Raw genomic sequence first — 23,505 nt, forward strand, 5'->3', positions numbered from 1 at the left:
GCAGTGGCTGAAGGCCCTGGCACACCCATTCTCTTTCTCTTTCTTTCTCCTCTTCTCTTCTCTTCTCTTCTCTTCTCTTCTCTTCTCTTCTCTCTCTCACTCTCTCTCTCTCTCTCCCTCTCCCTCTCACTCTTTCTCTCTGTCTGTTGCTCTCAAATAAATAAATATAAAATAAATAAATAAATAAAAATACACAATTTTTTTTAAAGTCCAAAGAATAAATGAAACAGAGTTGATTCTTTGAAAGGATAAACAAGATTGCTAAAGCCTTAGCAAAGCTGACCAAAAGAAAGAAAGAAGAGACATAAATTAAGAAAATTAGAGATGAGAAAGGCACCAATACAACAGATACCAGAGAAATTTAAACGATTATAGGGACATACTATACAAACCTATTGTGGTGATTTGATTCAGGTTTCCCCATAAACATAGGTATGCTGAATGCTAGTCTCCCCAGCTGATGGCAATTGGAAATTAAAGCCTCCTAGAGGTAGTCTATTGTTGGAGGCAGGGTTATGCGTGTTATAGCCAGTTTCCCTATGCCAGTGCTTGGCACACTCTCCTGTTTCTGTTGTCTACCTTATGTTGGTCAGGGGATAATGTCCACCCTCTGCTCATGCCATCATTTCCCCTGTTATCATGGAGAGTCACCTTAAGTCTGTAAGCCAAAATGAACCCCTTTTTCCCAAAAGCTGGTTATTTCTGCCAGCATTGCGAACCTGACTGCAAAGTAATAGCTGCTACCAAAAGTGGCATTGCTACTAGACACCTGACTCTGTGGATTTGGCCTTTGGGAGCTGATTTTCAAGAGGAATGTGGAAGGACTTGAAATCTCAGCCTAAGACACCTTGCAGTGATGTAAGTACAGCTTGATTGACTCTTCTGGTCAGAGTTGCAAGACCTGAATGCAGTAAGAACAATGGACTATAAGGTTTGGCTTATGAGGATGAAAAGGAGCTTTGTCTGGACTGGGCTACAAGCAGTTTGTGTGAGAGGCTTGCTGTTATGGTTGTGTCCTGAAAAGTTGTGCAGGGTTGCATTGTGTAGAAACAGACTGGTGTGAGCAGAGGGATCTGGCACAGAAATGTAATCTTTGGGCTGAAACTTCTGACCCGTCAGCTGCGACATATAAAAGATTACAGCCTTCGGGGCTGAGCCAGCTGTCCTACACTGGGGCAACAGAAAGAATATAAACTCCTTTGAAGGGGCCTGAGTGTCCGAGGAGTGTCCTATTCTTTGAAGTCTGCTTTATTTCCTCCTGGATTAACAAATTGGCAAACCAGCTGGTATTGTGGAGTATAAGAAATGCAGGAAATAGAGGGTCATTTAGTTTGCAATGAGGTCTTAGGTTTTAGAAATGGCCATGGGCAGTGTGAAGCAGGTTTTCTGAATACCTGCATGGAGGCCCAATGGAGACATGAGGATGAACCATGGGTTGCAGTGGAAACCCAGTGGAGATGCCAGGAAGGCTGATAAGAAAAGCTAGTGGCTCCAGATGAAGTTTTCCAGCACTGTGAGTATCCTAGCTGGAGAATCAGAATTGGAATTCCAGAGACTTGTTGCTGGTTAGGATTATAGGACAGGGAGACTTGTCACTAGCTAGACTTGTTGGTCTTGGAGCTACAGAGTTTCATGTTTTCCCTGTTTAAATCTTATTTTTTTAAATATTTTTTTGTTTATTACTTATTTATTTATTTATTTTTAATTTGAGAACGACAGACACAGAGAGAAAGACAGATAGAGGGAGAGAGAGAGAATGGGCGCCCCAGGGCTTCCAGCCTCTGCAAACGAACTCCAGACACATGCGCCCCCTTGTGCATCTGGCTAACGTGGGACCTGGGGAACCGAGCCTCGAACCTGGGTCCTTAGGCTTCACAGGCAAGCGCTTAACTGCTAAGCCATCTCTCCAGCCCCCTGTTTAAATCTTGCATTGGTTGAATATTTCTTTACTATGCCCAGTGCCATCTTTTGCAGTGTGAGTGTTTATTCTGTGACATTACAGGTTTGAGGGAGGGAATTTTTTGGTATTACCGCTCAGTTAAAAGACCTTAGATTATGGGGATATTTGAACATCATTAGCATTGATAAAATCTATGGGGACTCTTAAAATCATACTGGATGCATTGTATTTAATATCATGTATGGATATCAGTTTATGGGGGTCAAGGGCAGAATGTGGTGGTCTGATTCAGGTGTCCCCCATAAACTTAGGTATTCTGAGTACTAGCCTCCCAAGCTAATGGCAATTGAAAATTAAAGCCTCCTGGAGGTGGTGTTTTGTTGGGAGTGGGATTATTATAGGTATTGTAGCCAGTTTCCCCATGCCAGTGTTTGGCACACTCTCTTGTTCCTATTTTCCAACAAGGGATGATGAGCACCTTCTCCTCACGCTATCATGTTTTCCCCTGCCATCATGGAGCTTCCCATCAAGTCTATAAGTCAAAATGAACCCTTTTTATCCCAAAAGCTGCTCTTGGTCAGGGGATTTCTGCCAGCAATGTGAACCTGACTGCAAACTTCACTAAGTTTGAAAATCTGAAAGAAATGGATGATTTGCTTGATTTATATGACCTACCAAAATTAAATCAAGATGAGATAAACAACTTAAACAGACCCATAACAAGTACAGAGATCCAAGTCATTACCAAAAATCTCCCAACTAAAAAGTCCAGGCCCAGTTGGATTCAATGGTGAATTTTATCAGACTTTCATGGAAGAACTAACACAAATGCTTCTCAATCTTTTCCACCAAATAGAAAAGGAAGGAACACTACCAAACTCCTTCTACAAAGCCAGCATCACCACGATACCAAACCAGAGAAAAACAGGAAAAAAATATGAAAATTACAGACTAATCTCCCTCATGAACATAGATGCAAAAATTCTCAAAAATAATGGCAAGCAAAATACAAGAATATAACAGAAAGATCATTCATCCTGACTAAGTAGGCTTTATCCCAGAGATGTAGGAATAGATCAGCATATTCAAATAAATAAATGTAATACACTATATAAATGGACTGAAGGACAATAATCACATGATCATCTCATTAGATGCAGAAAAAGCATTTGACAAAATCCAACATAGCTTCATGATAAAAGTCCTACAGAAACTGATAAGGAATATACCTCAACATAATAAAGGCTACTGATGACACAGCCAACACAAGAGTCAGAGTAGAAAAACTTGAAGCTTTCCCACTAAAATGATGAACAAGATAAGGGTGTCCACTGTCCCCACTTTTATTTAATATAGTACTGGAAATCTTAGCCATAGCAATAAGGCAAGAGACACACATAAAAGGGATACAAATTGGAAAGGAAGTGATCAACTTATCATTATTTGCAGATGATATGATTCTATACATAAAGGGCCCTAAAGACTCTACCAGCAAACTGTGAGAGCTGATAAATACCAATATCCATCTAGCAGGATGGAAAATAAACACACAGAAATCAGTAGCCTTCCTATATGCTAACAACAAACACACTGAAGATAAAATCAGAGAATCACTCCCATTCACAATTACATCAAAAATAAATAAATAAAGTCCCTTAGAATAAACCTAGCCAAGGAAACGAAGGATCTCAATAAAGAAAACATTAGAACACTAAAAACAGAAATTGCAGAAGACACTACAAAATGGAAAGCCATCCCATGGTCTTGGATTGGCAGAATCAATGTTGTCCTGCAAACCATTCTATCCAGATTTTGAATGTTTGGTGGCAGTCTGGCAAAGAGAAAGACAAGCTAATAGCCAGGTATGAATGGGAATTTCAAGATATCCAGGACACTATGAAAAGATCAAACAACAATTCAGGGTATAGCCGGGCGTGGCGGCACACGCCTTTAATCCCAGCAGTTGGGAGACAGAGGTAGGAGGATCACCGTGAGTTCAAGGCCACCCTGAGACTTCATAGTGAATTCCAGGTCAGCCTGGGCTAGAATGAGACCCTACCTCGAAAAACAAAACACAACAAAAAGAAAAAAAAAAAAAAAAGAATTCAGGGTATAACAAAAGGAGAAGAATTTCAAACCAGAGGCTTAGTAGGTGTTTTCAACAAAATCATAGAAGAAAAATTTCCCCAAATTGGGAAAGAAATGCCAATGCAGATAAAAGAAGCTATTAGAACACCAAACAGACAAAATCTGGAAAGAACCTCTCCTTGCCATGTTTTAATTAATCTATTAAACACACAAACCAAAGAAAATATATTGAAAGAAGTTAGAGAGAAGAAGCAAGTCACCTACAAAGGCAAGCCCATCAGAATAACTGCAGGTTACTCAACACAGACTTTAAAAGCCAGAAGAGCTTGGAATAAATATTCCAAGTTCTGAAAGATAACAACTGTCAACCAAGATTACTTTGTCCTGCAAACCATTCTATCCAAATTGATGGAGAAATAAGGACATTCTACAACAAAAACAAATCGTAGGGCCTGGGAGTCTCCACCCTGCAGCACTTTACTGGGGCCAATTGGAGCTTGTGGCCAGCATCCAGTGGGCACCATTGCTCAAGTCGCTGGCAGAAAGCCTTGTGCTGTTGGATATAGAGCCTGTTGTTGTGATGAATACCCTGCCTATGGATCCCTGAGCTATTTCTGTCACATATGGTTCCAGAGCTTTTGGTACCGAACTTCTTGCCATTTTGAGGTCTTCAGCAGAACATCTCCCTGATTCCTGCCCACACGCCATGCCCATGCATTTGAGCACCTCCATGCCATCATGGATCTCAAACATGTAAAAATAAATGGATACTCAGATTTGTTATGGGAGATGCTGAAGTCAATGACGGTCTTCCTGCCGGTGTTGAGACTGAAGGGCAGGTGGATGTCCGGATTGGGCAGGAGTGTCCTGCGGGCCTGCTGCTCTGCTCAGTTCTCTGCACCAAGTTCTTGAAGGCAGTTTGCGGCAGGGTGAGCTCCTGGAGCTGGGATTGCTTTTGCTTCATGGTGTCCAGCCTCTGTTGCCTTTATGCCTCTAAGTTCTGGCACTCCTGAGCTGACTTGGCAAGCAATCCACTCGGTTTCCCTCTTATCCTTGGAGTTGACTTTCATGGTCATGAGCACGTCTAAGGCATCACACACAGGCCACCGCATGCTCTGGTCATCCGCGGATTCATCTGGTAGGACATTGTTGTCAGCAGCACTGCACCCTTCCACCGACTCATCAGCCACCTCGCTGTGGAGGTGCTCGCTGTCCTCTGCCCCTCTTCGCTCACCTTCATGGAGAAATGCCGCAGGCTCTCGCCGTTCTTCTGGCCTTTTCTGTTCGCTTCCCAGCAGACCGAGGTGAGGAGTCAGACTGGTTCTGGGATACAAAGTGAGTGTTGGTGGTGTAGGCCTCCTACCACGATCTTGGTTCATGCTCCAGCTCTCTGAGGCGTACCAACTACCAGTTGTTTGTTGGCTTGGGATTGCTGGAAGATTTTTGGCAAGAGCTGCTTTCCATGTGTGTGCACTGTTCGACGGGTGGGCAGCCACCTGGGAAACCACACATCTTTGCCCATGTTACCAGATCAAGGAAATCAAGGCTGTAACTGCACACCCTCCACAAAAGAAGCCGAGCCTTTATGAGCACAAAGCCCTGCAAGGCTCCGCAGGCTCTTGGTCAACTCCCACCACGACCAGGAGCCGATGTTGGCCACTCTGACAGGTGAGCTCCTGGTTCCCCGCCCGCCCCACCTGTCACCCCGCGCTGAGAAGGCTGGCAGGCCAGCTGGGTCCCCTCCCCCGCCCGCCGCCCTGGGGGCTCCAGCGCCAGCAGGCCAGGTTTGGGATTGAGGTGGAGCCATGATGGCAGGAGCCTGAGGCAGCTCTCATGCAGTTCAGTGAGTAAGCAGAGAACCATGAAGTCTGTTTAGCCAGAGATATAAATTTTATAAACTCCAAGGTCACACCCACAGTTAACAAACAATTAGTCTAATTAATATCATCCTTTACAGGTCCAGCTGTCCAGATGTTTGGGTTTTTTTTTTTTTCCATGCCCATTCCTAGTGTTTATGTATGGAAATATCCTACTAAATCCCATTAGTGTGTATGATTAATACAGGTTAATCAAAATAAAAGTGAGGGATGGAGAGATGCTTCAGTGGTTAAAGGTGCTTGCTTACAAAGCCAGATGACCCAGGTTCAATTCCCAGTTTCCATGTAAAACCAGATGCACAAGTGATACATATGCCTTGGATTAAAGGCATGCACCACCATGCCCAACTGAGAGGAGAAATTAAAGTCAACATGTAGCCCTAAATAGTGCTTATCTAACTAACATTTGACATTATAATTGCCTGGAAAGCTTGTATTACTGGACTCTTCCAAGAATATTATTAGTTATTCATCTAAGTGTGTGTGTGTGTGTGTGTGTGTGTGTGTCTGTGTGACAATACATGTGTAGAAGTTAAAGGACAACTTTGAATTGCCTATACTCTACCTTCTTGAGAAAGTCTTTTTTTTTTTTAAGTTTTTTTTTGTTTATTTCTATTTATTTATTTGAGAGTGACAGAGAGAAGGAGGCACAGAGAGAGAGAGAGAGAGAGAGAGAGAGAGAGAGAGAGAGAATGGGCGCGCCAGGGCTTCCAGCCACTGTAAACAAACTCCAGATGCGTGCACCCTCTTGTGCATCTGGCTAATGTGGGTCCTGGGGAATCGAGCCTCGAACCTGGGTCCTTAGGCTTCACAGGCAAGCGCTTAACCACTACGCCATCTCTCCAGCCCGAGAAAGTCTTTACCCAGACTACATGTGAATGGCAGATTAGTTGTCCCATGAGCTTCAGAGTCTCCTGGCTCTGCTACCCCTTGTGATAACTATGTTGACATCAAAGGTGCATGTCCAGGCTGGGGAGATAGCTTAGCAGTTAAGGCATTTGCCTGCAAAACCAAAGGACCCAGGTTCAATTCCTCAGGACCCACATAAGCCAGATATACAAGGTGTTGCATGCGTCTGCAGTTTAGTTGCAGTGGTTGAAGGCCCTGGTGTGCCCATTCTCTCTCTCTCCCTTCCCCCCTCCCTCCCTTCCTCTCTCTCTCTCTCTCTCTCTCTCTCTCTCTGTCTCAAATAAATAAAACAAATTTAAAGAAAAAAGTGCATGTGCAACTTTGCATCCAACTTTACATGGGTGCCAGGAAATTGAACCTGGACTTTGTAAGCAAACTTCTTTTACCAATGGGCCGTCCCCTACCACATTCCTCGCAATTTTTGATTCAGTTAAATTGGAGCCAGCCTCAAGAATTTACAACTAGGGCTGGAGAGATGGCTTAGTGTTAAGCTCTTGCCTGTGAAGCCTAAGGGCCCTGGTTCGAGGTTTGATTCCCCAGGACCCACATTAGCCAGACGCACAAAGAGGCGCAGGTGTCTGGAGTTTGTTTGCAGTGGTTGGAGGCGCTGCCACACCCATTCTCCCTCTCTTTCTATCTGCTTCTTTTTCTCTGTGTCTGTCACTCTCAAATAAATAAATAAATATTTAAAATTGAAAAAAGTACTTACAACTAGAACAGTCTTGTATGTGTGATGCTGATACTGCTGGTTCTTGTTTTGTTTCATACTTTAAGAATCATTGGACTCAAGGAAGTTTGCTTTTAAGAAATGATGTGCCACCACAATGAGTGACTGGTGCTCTCACAATTCATAACCCACAACCCCATGGTGAATAACAGCATTCCCCCACTGAGGAGGGCCCTCATTGGAATAGGGACATGGAGGAGGGAAATGATGATACCAACACATGATGTGCCCATACAAACTTCCTACTTAATAAAAATGAATAAATAAATAAATGAAACAAAATAAATGATATGGCAGCAACAAGGTAAAGTCCTCTAAAATTTCTCTTTTCTAAATGGTGGATTCTCCATTTTAAAACTATGAACCTAAAATTTTTAAATGCAATATAAGGGTTTAAAGGTCTGTTGTCATTTTTTGTTTTTTGTTTTTTGTTTTCTTTTTTTTAGGAGGTTCTCACTGTAGCCCAAGCTGACCTGGAACTTATTCTTCAGTCCCAAGCTGGCCTCAAACTCACAATGATCCTTTTCCCTCCACCTCCTGAGTGCTTGGATTAAAGGCATGCACCACCTCACCCAGCTTCAGAATTTTGGTTTTTACAACTGCTCTCTGATTGGACTTGAAGTCTGCTCCACTGGAGGGAATTACTACCTGGTAATGAAAACCTAATGAAAATCCTATGGCTGAGGAAGTCATAAGCCCTAGTTAGGGCACTACTAATGCTGTCTGGCTAAACGAATATATTATGAGCATTAAGCTGTCCTCTAAAATATTTATTTTTATTCCATATGTCAGTGCTACTGTTTTGGTTAGAGATTTTTCTCTTTTCAGATATCACTGGGATGAAACAAAACTCAAAGTGCTGAGAAGTGACAGTGGGGTGATTGGCACTAAATGAGACGTCTCTATCACATCTTCCAAGGCTCACAGACCATTGTGGAACAGGTTGCAGAAAGAATGTAAGAGCCAAAGGAAGAAGAAGAGTGCTTACAGTACTGTCTCCTAGATGCAAAATGGACTAGATAGTCATGACCTCATAGTGGCTAAAGTGACCTACACATGACCTACATAATAGGAGAAAAAAAATGGGTGAATCAAAATAGAAGAGAGACTAGTTGGAAAAAAGAAAGAATTCAATAGAAAGGGGATTTGGAAGGGGGGAAATGGAGGGTGGTTGGAATGGATTATGATCATGTTATAGTGTCTATATTTATGGAAGTTGTCAATAAAAATGTTTTAAAAAGGAATTTAGGTTTTTAGTTTTATAAATATGCTATTACAAAGAACACAATTGTTATTAACTTAGGTGTGATTTGTTAGCCTAAAAGCCCTTGGGTCACTGGCTGCAAATGTCTATTTCTTGATAAATCCTTGTTCTATCAGTCTCTCTCTATTTTTATCCAGGTCTCTGGGACTGAAGATCACTACTCTCTTAAACACAGCCCTGAGAAGATATAGAGTATAGACTCTATATCTCTAGTTGAAACTGTTCCTTGAATTCTGCTTCTTACAAAGCATACTTCTAAGGCCATGTTCTTTACTAAACAAGATAATATTCATTGTACTTGAAAGGTTTCCTTCCAAAGGACTTAAAAAAATAAGCTGGCTATAAAGAGTGAGGAATTATTGCCAGGGATGTCAATCACCTTCAATAACTAAAGTCATTAATAAATTAATAATTGATAGTTTAAAGCTAGTCAAACCTCTTTCTCTTTGCATTTCTTCTTCCAGACAACTGAACCCACTAATGCCTCATGCTACAGATGGTTTTGTCTGCTTTTTAAGAAACATGATGGCAAATCAATGAAACTGAAAAGAAAGCACCTATTTCTTAGCCAGAGCACAAGAAACAAAGTGTTAGATAAAAGAAGAAAAAAAGGAAAATATATTGAATGTTAAAGAAAGGAACTGAGACAAATCATTCTTCAAGGGAGAGGTTATTAATTAAGGCTGTTTCCCTGTATAGGCAATGTGGTGTAAGTTCCAAAAGTGTTTCATTAGCATCCATTAGACAAAGGTAGATGTCTGTTTTTAAGGGTTTCCAAGGGAAAGAGAAAAGTTAGAGTGAACCTAGATGACATGTGAGTCAGTTACTTTGTAGTTGCTGTGAGAAAATACCTGACAAGAAGCATCCTAGGGGATAGTTTGTTTTGGCTTAGAACTCCGACAGCAGAGTTCATCATGGAGAGGAAGGCAGGACTCAGACGGTGAATCACAAGTGGGCCTGAGATATTAAAACCTCAAAATTCTTTCCCACTGACCCCCTTCCTCCAGTAAGGCTTCACCTGCTAAACCTTCCCCAACCTTTCCAAATAGTATCCCTTTACTCGGAACCAAGTATACAAACATATGATCATAACGGGTCCATTTTACATTCCCACCACAATGCTATATGACTTGTGCTTATGTATCTACTACTATCAAGCAGCCTTGGACTCCTAGGCAGCAAAGGAAAAGGAGATGAGTTATGTTTGTGAGAACAGAAGCTGTTAATAGTTTGATTTAGTGTTGAGTTCTCTGTAGCCTCTGGATATCTGTTTTGATTGACCACAGTATCTGTCACCATCATTGTGGTTGTGATTGTTAGGTTAGCAGTAATAGCAGTACTCTTATTTCTCGTTCCTCTGTAATTTCTCCTGGGCCCAGGCACATGTGGTAGAAGTGGCACATCTCTTGGTGGGCAGTCAGCTATCTTTTCTTGATGTATTGATAGATCTTGGATCTCCTCCATTTTCTCTGTAATCTGTAAAATAAAACAAATTCGGCAAGAGAACAACTTGTATTAAAGGAAATATGCATAGGTGTTTGAGAGTGTATAAGCCCACTCTTCTTATCCACAGAGCAGTGGAGTCTTCTCTAGAGGCTTGGAGATTCCTGTCTATGGGATTCTGACTTGGTTCTCTGCACCAGGTACACATTCTTTCCTACTGAGCAGGCCTCATATCCAATGTTCATTACCCACAAAGGTTGTGTGCCACTATTGCAGAAGTGTGTCTTTATTAACAAACTGGTTGATTTTTCAGTTTTCAGGGTCCCCTGCTTATTTATGTGATTGGTGACCATTGTCCCCCAGCAACTCCCATAGTGCTTTCCAGCACATGAGGGCTAGCCAAGAGGGTGCTAATCTCCCTCTCAGTTTCAGCATTATATCCTGATGTCCTATGAACTCAGCCTGTGGTATCTTCAGCAATAGGGTCTTACCTTTAACCTCTGGCAGGTAATCAAGTGCTTTTGGCAATGGCCTGCATTGTTTTGGGGACCTCATGGGTCTCCATAGCCAAAAACTCACTGTGGGGAGTAACCCAATTCTGGGCCTAGGATTTGCCAGCCGGAACCCCTGATAACCCTTGTTTATTTCTTTTGAGGAGGACAAAAGTAGGTTTTTTTCAGTAAATACAGGCAGTTTGGTACCATTATTTAGGCTCATCAGTGATCTACCCCCTCCCATTAGACCCTCCTTGTTAATGAAAATGGGTCAAGCATTGTGGAGTTAGCCCACAGTTATTGGTATGATAAATGTCTTTGCAACTCATGACCCAACATGTGACTCTGACATTCTTTCCACCCCCTCTTCCGCAAGATTTCCCTGAGCCATGTTGGGTTCATTTTTGGTCTGCTTCAGTGCTGAGGTGTTGGGGGCCTCTGAGGCTCTGGCTCTCTGATTTGGTAGGAGTTGATTTTTCTCTGCGTTGGTCTCCTTCCCCTTTGTGCTGGTATCTGGTTCACAGGAAAACATCACCCTGATTACAATTTTTAAAATATTTTTAAATATTTAAATATTAAATATATTAATTAAATATATGGGGGACATCAGGGGCCTCCCTGGCCAACAACTTGCTAGAGGGTATCCCACTCCTGCCACTGAAATTGTTCAATGCCAGGAGTGGGATACCCTCCATTGGCACAACATTTTCTACCTCCACAAGATAGTTCTACCCAAACTCTCTCCTCTTTTAAATATTTTATTTTTACTTATTTATTTGAGAGAGAGAATGGGTGTGCCTAGGCATCTAGCCACTACAAATGAACTCCAGATGCATGTCACACCTTGTGCATATGGCTTACATAGGTATTGAGGAAACAAACCTGGGTCCTTATGTTTTGCAAGAAAGTACCTTAACCACAAAGCCATCTCTCCAGCCCCAAAATCTCTCCTTTCTAACATATACATTATTAGCTAGTGAAGAAATTTCCACATAGCTCATTCATAAATCTTAATTTTTTTTCCTTTTTTTTTTTTTTTTTTTTGGTTTTGTGATGTAGTGTTTCACTTGCCCATCCTGACCTGGAATTCACTATGTAGTCTCAGGGTGGCCGCAAATTCATGGCAATCCTCCTGCCTCTGCCTCCTGAGTGCTGGGATTAAAGGCATGCTCCACCACACCCAGCTCAATCTTAAATTTTTATTAACCCTCCTCCCATCCCCTTCGGTCCTCCATCCCCTCCTATTAGACCACTCCCCTGGACCCAGTATTCTGCCCCTCTACTTACATATCTACTATACCCTCCCTTAAGTTCCCCCCTGTCTTATCTCCCTCATGGGCCCTTCCCACCTTCCTAGTGTCTACTACTGACTTTTATTCCAACTCATATCCAATCCACTGTGTGGGCCAGTAGCATGTTAACATTCATGGCATATCTAACTAAAGTACTCCGCTTGAAAGCTGAAAGTGATAGAGATAAGTTGTACTAGATGTATTGTAAAAGAATGTTCAATCTAAATTATACTTTTGATGGAATGAAATTATCAGTTACATTTGGCTGCTAGGTCAAAACACCCAATTGGAAGAATCTTAAGGAAAGAAAGGGTTTATTTTTAGCTTACAGAAGGGAAGGACTATCATGGTGGGGAAAGCATGGCAGCAGGAGCTGTTCACATTCAGTCCAACCATGAGAAAACAGAGCTGAGCAATGAATGCTCAGGCTTGGCCAGCTCTCTATATACAGTTCAGGTTCCTGCCCACAGGTAAAGTGGATCTTTCCACCTCTATTAATCTAATCGAGAAAATCCCCCAAGGTGATTCTAGGTCCTAGCAAGCTGACAATCAATATAAATAATCAGGGCTGGAGAGATGGCTTAGTGCCTAAGGCTCATGCCCACAAAGCCAAAGGACCCAGGTTCAATTCCCCAGTACCCACATCAGCCAGATGCACAAGGTGATGCATGCATCTGTAGTTCATTTTCAGTGGCTGAAGGCCCTCTCAGCTCTGCCTCTTTCTCTCTCACCCTCAAGTAAATAAATAAAATGTATCATATATATATGTATTATATATACATATAAAATCACAAAAATAGATTAATATCACCTGCCCATAAGAGTAAACTTTAAGATGTAATTTTGCAGCCTCTAAGCAGACAAGGGTTAGGTTTTAAATATATTTTTATTTATTTATTTATTGGAGAGAGAGAGAGAGAGAATGGGCACAGCTGGGCTTCTAGCCATTGTAAATGAACTCCAAATGTAAGCACCACCATTTGTATCTGGGTCTTGGAAATAAAACCTAGGTCCTTAGGCTTTGCAAGCAAGCACCTTAACAGCTAAGTCATCTCTCCAGCCCAAAAGCTAGGTTTTTAAAGTGACGACTCTTATTGTTCTTTAGTACTAAATTTTAGAGTCAACTCTTAAATGCTTATATTTTAGCTATATCTTGTTAAGATAAGGGACACTATAATTTATTCTTTCAAGAAAGGCAATAGCAGGAGGCAGGAGTAGAAAGCATAGTCAGGCAATAGTTCTTACACATTGACAGCATAATTGTAAGTTGAAAAGTCACCCTAAAATGTTTATATTCACATACTTACACATCTTAAATTAGGCATGACAAGAATAGTAATTTTAGAATACAAAAGAGAGTTAGCTGTGGGTTTTACTGATAATTTTAGAAATTTTAGAAACTATGAGTCCCTGGATCCTCAGATGCAGTTTCCCGAAGGCATCCAGGCGGCCCTAGAGAGCAAGGTGGTGAGCTCTAGGAAAGAACCACTTTCTGGAGACAGCCTCTGTGAACAGCTCCTATATTTACCAGGGATATGGGCTTATAAGCAGTTGAGGGTGGGAAGAGGGTCCCAAGGGGATTGGTAGGTTCAAAGGTTGCTAGCTGATGCCTAGGGACATTCATTCAGTAGGGAGAGAGTCAGGTGACCTACATAATGGTGGGAAGAGGGTCGCAGGGGGATGGGCTTTGTGAAGGCTATTGGCTGATAAGGAGTTTCCTAGGCAACTGGCCAAAGGTCACAGGGCTATGGGCAAAGCCTAAATTCAGAAGCCCGGTGTGGTGGTGCACAGCAGCATAGGTAGGAGGATCGCCATGAGTTCGAGGCCACCCTGAGACTACATAGTGAATTCCAGGTCAGCTAAGGCCAGAGTGAGACCCTACCTCAAAAAACCAAAAAAAAAAAAAAAAAAAAAAAAAAGCCTAAGTTCAGGTGTGCCAGCTTGGAGAAGGAGTAGCCTCCTGTAGCCCCAGGGCTCTTAGCTATGCCAGGCAGCCCAGGCCCATCTCCTGAAGGCTATAGCCTGTGCCTGGCAGCTCCCAATGCAAAACGACCCATGAAAACAATTACAATGAATTCAGAGTATACTGTTAGTAGAAGCAAATTCAGAATAGTCCCATATCTTATTTAAAATTTCCATAAGAGAAAGCCAAAGGTAGGGAAATTGAATTCTTTGAATTTATCTTTGGTTCTAAAGAAACCTCTAAAATTTTCTTATTAATTTCCTATTCACCAACATCTGTGTGGTAATTGTGAGCAATTTTTTTCATTTGCTTTTATCACATTTCTTACATATAGAATACATTTTGGTTATATGTTCCCCACATTGCCTTCCCTTATCCCCTTGAGTCTCACTGTAGTCTTCCCACTGAAGAGGACCACTCCCCATATAGCAAGCTTTAACTGTCATTAGCTGATTAGAGAGAGGAGTGGCCTCCTAAGCCCCTCCCTATATGTACATAACTTGATGATGACTGACCTCATAATGTGCAGACCATTTGCAAATAACTGCATCTGGTGTGAGTCCGTGATTGCAAAGGTCTTGTCATGTTTGGATGCCAGAATTCAAGCTGGGAAAATGGCCCAGTGGTTAAAGGCACTTGTATGCTTGAATGCCAGAATTCCAAAGCACTTTTTCTGATCTTATATCTGTTATATTTTTTCCATCCCATCTTCCACAATGTTCTTTCATCCCTAAAAGAGAGGATATATGTCTCATTTGGGACAACATCACATATTTTCAGCACAATGAGTTACGATTTTAGTGTTAACTGACTCCCAACTGTTGAATTAATTAAAAAAATATTTTTAAGTATATTTATAGGGCTAGAGAGATGACTTAGTGGTTAAGGTGTTTGCCTGCTAAGCCAAAGGACCCAGGTTCAATTCCCCAGGACCCACATTAGCCACATGCACAAAGGAGTGCATGTGTCTGGAGTTTGTTTGCAGTGGCTGGAGTCCCTGGTGTGCCCATTGTCTCACTCTCTCTTCTTCTTTCTCTCTGTCAAATAAATAAATAAATATAAAATATTAAAAAAAAAAAACATTTAGCCAGGCATGGTGGCACACACCTTTAATCCCAGCACTTGGAAGGCAGAGGTAGGAGGATTGCCATGAGTTTGAGGCCACCCTGAGACTACGTAGTGAATTCCAGGTCAGCCTGAGCCAGAGTGAGACCCTACCTCAGAAAACCAAAAAAAAAGAAAAAAAGAAAAAAGTAAAAAAATATTTACATACTTGTTTGAGAGAGAGAGGTAGATATATAGAGAATGGGTATGCCTGGCTCTCCAGCCACTGCACATGAACTCCAGACACATGTGCCACCTTGTATATCTGGCTTATGTGGGTAATGGGGAATCAAACCTGGATCCTTAGGCTTCACCTTAACTACTAACCCATCTCTCTGGCCCTTTTCTTTTGAAGTAACCCAAGTTGGCCTGTAATTCACTCTGTAATCCCAGGTTGGCTTCAAATTTACAGTTTGACAACACATTCATTTAGCAATACAGTAATAGATTTTCCCCTAAGACCTATATTCTCTTCACCACAGATATGAGGTTTTGACCTAGTTTTCATTACCAAGCATTAATTACCTCCTATGAAGCAGACCTCACAAAGCTGTTAATTACCCCTGTAACCTTCATGCCACTATTTCACCAAAGGGCATGCCTTACCTGGTGGGTTAGTATTGTAGAATGCAAGATTCACTAGTGGGATGGGGTTGCAGTTACCTTTGTATTGCTAAACAGAAACCTGACCAGAAGCAGCTTAAAAGACAAAACACCTAATCAAAAGCATCTGATGGGAGGAATGGGTTTATTTTAGCTTATCCCAAGGGAAACTACATCATGGCAGGAAAGGGTAGCATAAACAGGAGCTGACTCCTGTCATCTAGGTATAAGTAGTCTATGTGAGCCAGCGCTGGCAAAGAAGACTGGCCTTTAACTCTCTGAAGCAATATACCTCTTCCAGAAAGTCTAAACCTCCAAAATTACCAATATCTGGGAACTAAATATTCAAAATACACAAGGCTGTGGGGGACATCTCACTCAAAACACCTCAATCAGTTTATATTCCCACCAGCAGTGAATATACTCCCTAGCATCTTTTTTTTCTTGATAAATGCCATTCTGACTATGGTGAGAGGAAATCTTAAAATAGTTTTAATTTGCATTTCCCTGATAGTGAAGTATGTTGAACACTTTGAGGTAAATGACTTTTTTCATATGTCCTTGAATTTGGATTGCAATTATTTTATTGGGAATTTTTGACATCTGTCTTCATCAGAGATATTATTCTATATAGTGTGTGTGTGTGTTTCTATCTGGTGTTGCTATGAAAGTCATACTAGTTTATAGAAGGAGTTAATGTTGAACCTACAACACAAAGAAAGGAACACCAACTCAAATATTTGGCCAAATTAAAGCAAGCTGTAATGTACACTCAGAAGACTCAGAAGATGGCCAATAACTGTCTCACCCAAAGGCAGGGTTTAGAGAGCAGTCCTGAACACAAGAGAAGTGAGGTTTTTAATTTTTTTATTAGTGATGTATACTGTGTGTATACAGCCATGTTGGTACCATCGTTAGCCTCATCCCTGTCCTCCACCATCTGCAAGGACCCTCCTGGGTGGAGAATGTGAGTCATGCATTGTGGGGTTAGCCATGAGTTATGGGTAAAAGGCAATGTCTCTATGCATTATGTCCCAACATATGACTCTAAAAATCTCTCTGCCTCCTCTTCCACAAATTTCCCTGAGCCATGATGGGGTTGTTTTAGGTCTACTTCAGTGATGAGGTCTTGGGAGCCTCTGTGTCTCTAGATATCTGGTTTGGTGGCATTTGAGTGTTCTCTGTGTCAATCTCCTTCACCCTTGTGCTGCTACCAGGTTCACCAACAAAGTAGCACTCTTGCTCATTTCCCCAATTACTCTTGGTTTCAGTTGGGGCCCTGGTGAGATGTGATGGGCTGATTCCCTCCTCAGAATCTGTGTTCATCTGAAAAAGAGAAGCAGGTTCTCCAACAGAGAGTGAAGTCAGCACCAGATAAATGGGATAACCATTATTATTATTTTAGAGAGAATTTAATAGGTGTAGGCCCTCTTGTAGCCTTGGTGGTAGCTTGATAATGGAGAGTGGGCTCATTTCTTGGATACAGTTCTGACTTGTTTCCCAGTTCCAGCTATGGGTTCTGTTCCACTGAGTGCATCAGTTAGCCAAATCAAATCATGACTGTGTGCACTATTACATGTGATAGAATTCTACACAGCAGTAAAGAAAAATGACACATATGACCCAGCTATAGCACTCCTAGGCATATATCCGAAGGAATCATCTCATTTCCTTAGAAGTATGTGCTCAACCATGTTTATTGCTGCTCAATTTATAATAGCTGGGAAATGGAACCAGCCTAGTTGTACCTCAACTGATGAGTGAATAATGAAGATGTGGCATATTTATACAATGAAGTTCTACTCAGCGGTAAAGAAATGAAGTTATGAAATTTGCAGAAAAATGGATGGACCTGGAAAGGATTATACTAAGTGAGGTAACCCAGGCCCAGAAAGCCAAGCGCCACATGTTCTCTCTCATATGTGGATCCTAGCTACAGGTGATTGGGCTTCTGCGTGAGAAGGAAAATACTTAGCAGCAGAGGCCAGTAAGTTAACAAGGTGACATAAAGGGAAGAGAAAGGAAGGGAGGAGGGTACTTAATAGGTTGATATTGTATATATGTAAGTACAATGATTGAGATGGGGAGGTAATATGATGAAGAATGGAATTTCAAAGGGGAAAGTGGGGGGGGAGGGAGGGAATTACCATGGTATTTTTTTTATAATCATGGAAAATGCTAATAAAAATTTTAAAAAAGAAAGAAAAATGACATAATGAAACTTGAAGAAAAATGGTTGGAACCTGGAATACATCATTCTCAGTGAACTCACCAAATCACAGAAAGATAATCATCACATGGTCTTACTCATCTGTGGCTCCCAACCTGAATCTGCTCAAGATGCTGACATACCTAATAAACATCTCAAGGACCAGACAATAGGGAGGGCAGGGTAGAGGGGAAGGAAAGGGCTGGGTTAGGGAACACAAAACTGGACTCAAATGACAATGGTACCATAAAATCCTACATCCTAAAAGACTAAACGGTTTAACCTCCATCAGGTCCTTAGAGGGAACACCTAAATCACAGGGCTTTGGAGAGGATATGGTGAAGACTAACTTTAAACATCTCCTGTTTCTCTTTCTCTCTCTCATTCTCTCTCTCTCTCTCTCTCCCTCTTCTCTCTCTTCTCTCTATCTCTTTTATATTACCTATCTTTTTCTTCCTTATTTTCCTTGGTACTGGCTTCTAACTCCCAGTACCAGCATGTAGGTAATATCCACAATGAGCTGTTGATTAGAGAGGCCTACAAGGTTTCCCAAGGTAAACAGATTTCTGTCAGAGTACTTGATGACCCACCAAAGAAGTGAGGTTTTTATAATTCACAAGCTGCAAGGTTGAGAGATTTCCAACTGGGAACTTTGCAAACAAAATACAGAAGCAAATAGCAGTTTACAATTACTTGGCATAACATCTTTGGAGGGTAGGAGGCAAAGCATTGACAGAGTGCAGAGTAGCTCAGGTTCCAGGAAGAGCCAAGGGTGGGGAATTCTGGACAGGTTGTCAAGGTGCAGTAGGCCTAACTGAATCCTAAGTTTCACAGTAAGCAGAAACAAAACTTATGTTGACTTAACAACAAAATGGCTCCTAACTCTAAGAAGTCAGACTAGTTCATCATTAGGGAGCATTCCTTCTATAGCTTGAGAGACATTTATTTAAGACCTTTAAAGAACTGATAGGATTCACCCAAACCCATCTGGACCTGGACTTTTGAAGGATGGGAGTTTTATTATTATTATTGTTGTTGTTGTTATTTCAGTTTTATTGTTCACTCTAAGTTGGTTTAACTTTGGTAGGTCATATGCATAAAAAAATTCACTTATTTCTTTTAGGTTTTCCAATTTTGCAGAATATAGTTTTTGAAGTATGCCCTTATGATTCTCTGGATTTCATTGATATCTGTTGGACTGTCTCCTTTTTCATCCATAATCTTATTGGCTTTGGTATCTTTCTTTTAGTTAATTCAGCTAAGGATTTGTCAATCTTGTTTATATTTTCAAAGAACCAAGTCTTTGTTTCATTGATTCTTTTCATTTCTATTTTATTGATTTCTGTCCCGATCCCAATTATTTCTTTTTATTTAATACTTTGGGGTTTTGTTTGGTCTTTTTTAAATTAGTTATTTATTTGAGAAAGAAAGAGGTAAAGGGAGAGAATCGGCAAACCAGGGCCTACAACCACTGCAAACAAACTCCAGACACATGCACCACCATGTGCATGTGGTTTACACAGATTATGGGGAATCAAACCTGGATCTTTAGGCTTGCCAAGCAATTGCCTTGACTGTTAAGCCATCTCTCTAGCCCATGATTTGGTCTTTTTTTTATTCAAGGCCTTCAAGTGCATCAGTAAATTATTTATATACAATCCCTCTGAAGACTGCCTTCATAATATCCCATAGGATTTGATCTAATGTATTTTTTTCATTTTCATTCAATTCTAGGAGCTTTTTTTCCTTCTTAATTTTTTCAATGACTCAATATTCAACATGTGCTATTTAATCTCCATGTTATTGTGTATTTTCATTAGTTTTTCTTATTGTTAATATCTAGCTTGATTGCATTGTAATCAGATAGAGTGCAAAGAATTCCTAAATGTTTTAAAATTGAAATAATTCTTTGCATTCTATCTGACCACAATGGAACTAAACTACAAATCAGTAGCAAGAAAGGGTATAGAGCATACACAAAATCATGGAAACTAAACAATACACTACTAAATGATGAGTGGGTCAATGAAGAAATCAAAAAGAAAATCAAAAAATTTATAGAGTCAAATGATAATGAGAACACAACATACCAAAATCTCTGGGACACAATGAAGGCAGTTCTAAGAGGTAAATTTATAGCCTTAAGTACCTATATTAAGAAATTAGAAAGGTCGCAAGTAAACAGCCTAATGCTTCGCCTTAAAGCCTTGGAAAAAGAAGAACAAGGCAAACCAAAAATCAGTAGACGGGAAGAAATAATAAAGATTAGAGCAGAAATTAATGAAATAAAAACAAAAAGAACAATCCAAAGAATTAATGAAACAAAGAGTTGGTTCTTTGAAAGGATAAACAAGATTGATAAACCCTTAGCAAATCTGACCAAAAGAAAGAGAGAAGAGACACAAATTAATAAAATCAGAGATGAACACGGTAACATCACAACAGATTCCAGAGAAATTCAAAAAATCATAGGGACATACTATAAAAGCATATACTCCACAAAGTATGAAAATCTGAAAGAAATGGATGATTTCCTTGATCTATATGACCTACCTAAATTAAATCAAAATGAGATTACTCACTTAAATAGACCTATAACAAACATGGAGATCTAAACAGTTATCAATAATCTCCCAACTAAAAAAAGCCCAGGCCCGGATGGATTCACTGCTGAATTTTATCAGACCTTTAAGGAAGAGTTAACACCACTGCTTCTTAAGCTTTTCCAGAAAATAGAAAAAGAAGGAATTCTACCAAAATCCTTCTATGAGGCCAGCATCACGCTGATACCAAAACCAGGCAAAGATAGAACAAAAAAAGAAAATTACAGACCAATCTCCCTCATGAACATAGATGCAAAAATTCTCAACAAAATATTGGCAAACAGAATACAAGAGTATATCAAAAAGATCATTCACCATGACCAAGTAGGCTTTATCCCAGAGATGCAGGGATGGTTCAACATACGCAAATCTATAAATGTAATACATTACATAAACGGGTTGAAGGACAAAAATCACATGATCATCTCATTAGACGCAGAGAAAGCATTTGACAAAATCCAACATCCCTTCATGATAAAAGTCCTACAGAGACTGGGAATAGAAGGAACATATCTCAATATAATAAAGGCTATTTATGACAAGCCTACAGCCAACATATTACTAAATGGGGAAAAACTGGAAGCTTTTCCACTAAAATCAGGAACAAGACAAGGGTGTCCACTGTCCCCACTTTTATTTAATATAGTTTTGGAAGTCTTAGCCATAGCAATAAGGCAAGAGACACACATAAAAAGGGATACAAATTGGAAAGGAAGAAATCAAGTTATCATTATTTGCAGATGACATGATTCTATACATAAAGGACCCTAAAGACTCTACTAGCAAGCTGTTAGAGCTGATCAAAACGTACAGCAATGTAGCAGGATACAAAATACATACACAGAAATCAGTAGCCTTCATATATGCTAACAACAAACACACAGAGGATGAAATCAGAGACTCACTCTCATTCACAATTGCATCAAAAAAAAATAAACTACCTTGGAATAAACCTCACCAAGGAAGTAAAGAATCTATACAATGAGAACTTTAAAACATGCAAGCTCAGATCTCCAGCACCCATGTGAACATCTGAGCACAGTGACACGCATCTATAACCCAAGCACTAGGGAGGTGGAGACAGCGGGATCCTTGGGACTTGCTGGCTCACTAGTCTAACCAAATCTGTGAGCTCCAGATTCAGTGAGAGACTCTATCTCAAAAAAATAAGGTGGGGTGCAAATAAAGAAGATACTCAAAGTCCAAAAAAAAATTTTTGTTCATTTTTATTTATTTATTTGAGAGTGACAGAGACAGAAAGAGGCAAATAGAGAGAGAGAATGGGCGCGCCAGGGCTTCCAGCCACTGAAAATGAACTCCAGACGCTGTGCCCCCTTGTGCATCTGGCTAACGTGGGTCCTGGAGAACCAGGGTCCTTAGGCTTCACAGGCAAGTGCTTAACTGCTAAGCCCTCTCTCCAGCCCAAAATTATTTCTTGTAATAGAATGAAAAAGAAAAATTTTCCATAATAAAAGTGGAGTAGGGGCTGGAGAGATGGTGGTTAAGTGCTTGCCTGTGAAGCCTAAGGACCCTGTTTGGAGGCCCGATTCTCCAGGACCCAAGTTAGCCAGATGCAGAAGAGGGCGTAGCGTCTGGAGCTCATTTGCAGTGGCTGGAAACCCTGGTGCACCCATTCTCAATCTCTCTCTATCTGCCTCTCTCTCTCTCTCTCCCTATCTTTCTCTCCTCCTCTTTCTCTATTTGTCATTCTCAAATAAATAATAAAAATTTAAAAAGTTTAAAAAAGAAATAGTTTTGCTAGGTATGGCAGTTTGGGTTGGTAGCTATGCTCTTTTAATACTTGAAATACAACATTGTAAGCCCTTTTAGATTTCAGAGTTTTCATTGAAAAAAATAACTGTTATTCTTTATGAGCCTGCCTTTATATGTGACTTGATATTTATCTCTTGTAGCTTTCAGTACGCTTTTATCATTCTGTACATTTAGTGTTTTGACTATAATTTGACATGGTGAGTGTTGTTGTTATTTTTCTGTTTAGAGTTCTATATGCTCTGGTATCTGGATGGACAAGCCTTTTCCTAAACCTGAAAAATATTCTTTTATAATTTTATTGAAAATATTTTTATGCCATTGACAGAAATTCTTCTCCTTCAGTGTGTGCTAATCATAAATTTGGTCTTTTCATGGTACTCCAAATGCCTCTCATGTTCCACTCATACATTTAAATTTGTTACTAATTTTAACTTACTGATATATGTCCTTTACCTTGTCTTCAAGCCTTGATAGTCTGTCCTCCATGATTTTAATTCTATTAGTCAGGCTTTCCACAGGTCTTTTAAAAATTAATTAATTTATTTATGTATTTGAGAGAGAGAGAGAGAGGTTGACAGAGAAGAGAGAGAATGGGCACACCAGGGCCTCCAGCCAATGCAAACAAACTCCAGCTGCATGTGCCACCTTATACATCTGGCTTATGTAGGTACTGGGGAACCAAGCCTTGAACCAGGGTCCTTAGGCTTCATAGGCAAGTGCTTAGCCACTAAACCATCTCTCCAACCCCACCACAGGCCTTTTTATTTGACTTATTGTAGTTTTAGTTTGTAGCAAAGTTTGACTTTTCCTCAGCATTTCATCTCTTCATTGAATTCCATCTTCATATCCTAGTTGGACTTTCTCAATTCATTTAGCTATTTCTTTGTGCTCTCTTTTAATTCATTTGTACATCTATTCATGTCCTCTAAATTCTGTTGATGTGGTCTCTTGGATTTCATTCAGGTGTGTTTATTTGTGTCCTGTGAGTTCTTTGTATATATTTATTAAAATCATGCTTTTGAATTCTTCGTCTGTTTTTCCTCTGAGTAACTCTCATGGGAGTTCTGTACTATGACACTGGGCATTCTTGGAGATATGTTCATATATAGATATAGATGACATAGATAGATATAAATATGGATATAGTCTTATATCCCCTCACCCTGGTCTCCATTCCTGAAGGCCTTCCTCAGTAAGACCCTTGCTATTCACTGTGGGGAAATTGGGGCCTCTATTAGTTTTGGGGGAGAGTGGGA

The 23,505-nt window shown here is 40.5% G+C and overlaps 1 pseudogene; it reads right to left on the reverse strand.

The window, feature by feature from the left end:
* Positions 1-4,465: 4,465 nt before the first annotated feature.
* Positions 4,466-5,851, reverse strand: LOC101603271 (annotated as a pseudogene).
* Positions 5,852-23,505: the final 17,654 nt, after the last annotated feature.

The sequence above is a fragment of the Jaculus jaculus genome, chromosome 1, assembly GCF_020740685.1.
Source record: "Jaculus jaculus isolate mJacJac1 chromosome 1, mJacJac1.mat.Y.cur, whole genome shotgun sequence".
Lineage (NCBI taxonomy): Eukaryota > Metazoa > Chordata > Mammalia > Rodentia > Dipodidae > Jaculus > Jaculus jaculus.